Below are 5,937 nucleotides of genomic sequence, written 5' to 3' on the forward strand. Positions count from 1 at the left end.
TTTCTTTCTCTCATTCTCTGGTTGATCTTACCTGAGGAATATGCTGAAATCAACATCATGGTGGAAACTGGGAACTGATCGCTGTATAGACTCTCAGCAAGTGCACATTCAAGGCTTTCTTCTCTATATAAGTACCGTCTAATACTCCCTCCCCAGTTATTCTTTATAAGCAGAAGAGTATGGTTAGTTAGAGGGGAGAAGCCCTCGTAACTCCTAGCAGGGCTCTCAGCAATAGAGCGAACGACACTCCTTTAGTAAACTTCTAGAGTAAACTTCAAGGAGCTATTTGAGTGAGGCGCTGAGAACACACATCTGAAAAGGATCAGTATTTGCCCAGTAAAACTTTAAAAGCTTATCATTGTATTGACACACTGAACTTTCTAAACACTTGCCAGGTGCACTGCCTTGTATTTCAGAAGCAAACTTTTTTTTTTTTTTTTTTAACAATACAGTTGTTCAGAAGTCATTTGCCACTGAGGTCTGCAGCTTCAGGGATGCTTGGCTGACACTTGGTTAGGGAGGGTAGTGGAAGCCATGGTAGACAAGGTCAGAACCCCAGAAGCAGACAGAGTAAGAGGCAGATCAGGTTGATGCTGTGGGCAGCCATAAGGTGGAAGCAAAACCAGAGCAGAGGATTAGAGCTGCCGAGGAAATCGAGCCTTTCGTGAAGATAGAACACTCGCAAGTGTCTAGCACTGTAGTCAGGTAAAACGCAAACAGAAATGAAGTGTTCAGATTTTTAGGAAGTTGACGTTTGTGGAATTCGGAGAGCTGGAAGTAGACAGCAAAACTGAAGTAGAGGAAATTGATAATGAGAAGACCGAGTATGGGTACCTGTTTCCAGAAGTTTAGCTGTGAAGTGGAGGAGGCAGGAAGGAAATGGTCCTTGCGTATTAAAGAGTGGAGCACATTCATATGGCTCAGGCAACAGCTCTCCACCCTAGCCACAAGTAATGCCATGTGGGAAGCTTGAAAGAAAAAACAACAACACCAACAAAAAACCCAGAACCATAAGGCCAGATCCCGCCAATAAATACTCCGATTTGGTCAGTCTGGAGTCAGGTCCAGGCGTTCGCGCTTTTTGAAATCTCCCTGGGGATTCTAACACAAAGCCAGGTTTGGAAGCACTGGTCTAAAGGAAGCACCTGGGAGAAAAGGGGTCAAGCAGGTACAGCGGTCGTGGTCTTCACAGGAGAAGAGCTGCTTCCATTGGGAAAGGAGAAGGGAACAAAGGTGAGATGGAAGTAAATGTGCACTGCGATCAAAACATGTGGTGGCGCATGCCTGTAATCCCAGCACTTGAGAGGTTGAGGCAGGAGGATCAGTGCAAGTTCAAGACCTGCCTGGCTAGTGAGCTCAAGGCCAGCCTGAAGTGCACAGCAAGACCCTGTCTCAAAAAGACAAAATGAAACTAAACAAAACCCCCAAAACATATGGTAAAAGTTTAAGTTTTCATAATTATTATAGTAAAACCACATTGCCACTATTCCCCACTGTTTTTGCCACTTTCTGAACAGTTCTTCAAGTCTCTTTTCATGAATGTCTTTTTGCGGTTGCTTCAATGTCCTAAAGTGATTCAAAACATTTATAGCAACTTCTGTTAAATAAAAACACTACCGAGTATGTTTATCTACCTAATTCCCTGCATCTGGCACCATGCACCTTCGGGTTCTCCCAGGAGAGGTACAAGTGTTGAGTTGATGCAGGACCTCCCGGTAGCCATGACAGCACAATTAAAAGCACTCATTAAGGAAGACTTCCAGAACTGCCTCTGAAAGTAGCAAGAACAGTGGGATAAGTGTGTTCCAAGCAAGGGGAAGTATTTTGAGGGGGATTAATGGCAATGAATCTTTTACTATAATAAATATTTTGAAATTTAAACACTACTCACATTTTTATACTAGCTGATAAGTTTATGTCTGAGATACAGAAGGAAGTCAAGGTGTTCCCATTTGACAGTGTGTATAATATTCTCTGTGAAACAGAAAGGAAAGCAATCCTCTGAGGGCATGAAGAAAAGTTGGAGAGGAGGCTAAGGAGAGCAGAGGAGTTGGGATGGTCACTGTAATGGGAGCCTGAGACCTCGAGTTTCCAACATTCCTAGAGCCCCTTTGAGACTGCAGTGTGTGGCCATGGCCAGAATGCATGTCTGAGAAAAATGGGGAAGGGACAGCTGTGGTTATGGCAGCTCATGCTTGCGAGACAGAAATGGAGGCTACAGGGAGTCACAGACATGGGCTGTGGTGTCAGGGCCCAACAGGGAAGGAAGTGAAAAGAGAGCAAGGTGGGTGGGAGAAACACGGAACATTCAAGAGACTGGCAGACCAGTGGGGTGGAGAAGTAATGCACAAGAGAATCTAGGTGAAAAAAGGGAGCAGAACGTAGTAATCGCAACCTGAGACCAGGTGTTGGAATTTGAGCCTTCAGATGTGCACGGAGCTGCACGATGGCCAGGTGTAGATGAAGCAAAACACGAAAAAAGTAGGAAAAGTATATCAGACTTTGATTAAGTGGGTTTCATCTTTTTTTTTTTGAGACAGGGTCTCGCTATGCAGTTCAGGCTGGCCTTGAGCTCATTTGGTAGCCCAGGTCTCAAACTAGCAAGGATCCTCCTGCCTCAGCCTCCCGATTACTGGGATTACAGGCGTGCACCACCACACCCAGCTTACTTAAGTGTTCTGTAAAATTATTTTTAAATAGAGTATAATATAAAGCATGCAGTATATATGTCTACATATGGTGCATATATAATAATATACACATATATAGCTTTCTTAGCATGTTTTTGAACAAAGAGAAGAAACAAAGAGAACACACACATGTGCATATATGGATAAAGGGTGGTGTGAATGCAAACCAAAATGTTAACAGTGAGATGATGATTTTTTTCAATTCTTTTTCCTAAATATTGTGCAATGCGTGAATAGTACTTTTATAACAAAAGGCCATACATTTTACATGTAAAAAGAAAACAGTGTACTCAAAATGAACAGTGTTCTTTCAGGAGCCCTTACTCTTCAGGGAAGTAATATTCTAAACTCCGGAACAAATATATTAGTGTAGAATACCTAATGCAAACAATAATTCTAATGAGTCACTCTCCTTCCAGCTCATTTTATCTAGGAGACAGCAATCAGGCTTAATTATGTAGATGTATAAATATTTACTCCCAAGACAAGTTCCCAAGGTGGACAGTGCTGACTTACTGCATGCGAGCTGACACTGATGTATGAGACGCTTCCTCTTCTAAGGGTTATCTGTCGTGTTGAGAGAAAGGCAGGCAAAGAGAGCGTGTGACGACCGAATATCCGCTCGCAGCCTCTCCAGCCAGCTTGCACATACATTTCCTCTTCACTTTCTTAACCTTACTTTTCCCCATAGTCCTTATGAAGATATTATTTACATCACTAAGACATGTGAAATCTGATATATAAATACGTATATACACATATGTGCACATACTCGTGTACCTCTGACACATATTGAATCAGAAATTCTGATTTCCTTGGTCTGTGTTAGGACATAAACATTGCTATGTTTTAAGTTTCCAAGATGATTCCTGTGAGTGCTAGTGTTTGTAGCATTTGATAAAATCAAGGCAGTTAGAGCGACATGGAGTTTCTACAGTCTTGCTCCTTGCTCCGTGAACAGCTGGGCGTCCCTGGGCTGCCAACGTCCCCGCACGTTGAGGTCCCAGCCGTCGTGGGCAGCCAGTCACTCAGTTCCGCACTCACCCCCGGTGAACCTGAAACATGTATTCTTGTCTCTTGTATTCTTGTCTTGTCTCTTGTATTCATGTCTCTTGTATTCATGTCCTCTTGTATTCTTGTATTTATGTGTTCTTGCCCACCTTCCTGTCTCTTTTAGGAAATTTCACTAATAAACAAGCTAAAAAGTGAGGAAAACAAACATTTAAACATATTTTACATTCCTTTAAAACATAATTAAGGTCAAATCTTATCTCTTAAGTGCTTCAGAAAGTACATTTATTTCAGTGAAGGGAAGATCTTCCGTGAAAAGTCACATCTGTGACGACCTGCAGGGGGCTCTTTTAAAGTGTCTGGTGGTGGCCTGGAAGGCACAGCTGGCAGGGTTTGGAGACGGTTACCAGCAGTCAGCGGGTGACAGCTGGCAGGGCTTACGGAAAGCAGCTTTGAGGAAGTCCCTCGGGCATCATGAGGCGGCAGTGGGCAGGACTGCTAGAGACAAAATCAACTCAGCAGACAAATCTCGCTTTAAACAAATCATTTTATCAACTAGCATCATTTTTGCAAGGTTTTCTTTTGAGATAGTGACAATTTTCTAGAGAATGGCAAAGATAATATGAAGAGGTCCCATGAACTTCCTAGTACTTACCCTAACCATTTCACTCGGTGCAACTTTAGTTAGCACAATGTCACGCATATACAGTTCAGTGCTAATTTCATTGGGTGGGTTTTGGGTAACCACCACTACAACTAAGGCACAAAACTATTCCACCATTTTTCCTTTTCCTAGGATAAATACCTGAGACAGCAACTGCTATGTCTTTTTGGCAGACTGACCTTTGTATCCCTCCCTGTATCTCATACTTCACTTTTCTACTTTAAAAGTCTACTTTATAGGGTTTCTTCTGACTGTTATTTGCATGTATTGTCTTTTCCTATTTTTTTACTTTCAGCCTGCTTTTAGTTTTATATTTGAACTGAATTTCTTTTCTTTTCTTTTCTTTCTTTTTTTTGTGTGTTTTTGAGACAAGGTCTCACTATCCAGTTCAGGCTGGTTTTGAACTCACTTTGTAGCCCAGGCTGGCTTCAAACTGGCAAGGAGCCTCCTGCCTCAGTTTCCCGAGTGCTGAGATTACAGGCGTGTGCCATCATACCCGGTTTGAACTGAATTTCTTACAACAGCATGTAACAGGTCATGTTTCACAATTTTAAATAAATTAATAGTTAATTTTTTGCCAGCTGTAGTGGCACATGCCTGTAATCCCAGCACTCAGGAGGCTGAGGCAGGAAGATCCTTGTGAGTTGGAGACCAGCCTGGGCTACAAAGTGAGCTCAAGTCCAGCCTGAACTGCATAGCGAGACTCTGTCTCAAAAAGACTAAATAAATAAATAAATAGTTAAATTTTCAAGCAGTTTTAGGTTTACAGGAAAAACTGAGCATTCCATCTTCCCTCCCTGTCTTAGGTTCTCTCTCCCCCATGATTTTCCTATTATTATTATCTTGCATCACTGTAGAACATCCATTACAAATTGCAAAGCTATATTGATACATTTTTATTAATTAACTCTTTGTGTTGCATTCAACGGACTTTGACAAATGCCACATGTCAGGTACCTGCCATTACAGGTCACTCAGAAGAGTTTCAGTGCCCTAAGACTCCCCTGGACCCATACTCTTAAGTGAAATAAATGGGACACACATGTGTAAATATTGCATTGTTTTTCTGGTGTGAGAAACCGAAAGTGTAAATAAGGACTAACATGTATATTAGGTATTGTGCAATAGGAAGAAAATGTTCAAATGGGGAAGAGGACAAGGGAGGTGAGAGGGGGACAGGAAAGAAGGGAAAAGTAAAAAAAAAGGTGAGAAAATGAAAAAATGGAAACAAAATTTTGTAAATGGGGAGGGGAAGAAGGACTGAAAGAAGGGAAGGAGAATGGGAAAAAAAGAATCAAGTCGTATCACGTAAGGTGCAAATTCTCTATGATGAGTTCAATCACTACGTATATCTACAGTATACCAATAAGATCTGATTTAAAACAACGACTACCTTAGGTTCCACATAATCTTCACTCTCTCCTCTCCCAAAGCCTCTGGAAGTCACTGATACTTTTACTATCTCATAACCCACCTAACTGTAAAAAAATTATTTAAATTGGATGAAAAATAATTCAAGTGGGATCAAATTTCAATAAGCAAAACAAATAGATTAAATGATCAGTTCCTACT

This window comes from Chinchilla lanigera, unplaced genomic scaffold, assembly GCF_000276665.1.
Source record: "Chinchilla lanigera isolate Chin_1 unplaced genomic scaffold, ChiLan1.0 scaffold00043, whole genome shotgun sequence".
In the NCBI taxonomy this organism is placed as follows: Eukaryota; Metazoa; Chordata; class Mammalia; order Rodentia; family Chinchillidae; genus Chinchilla; species Chinchilla lanigera.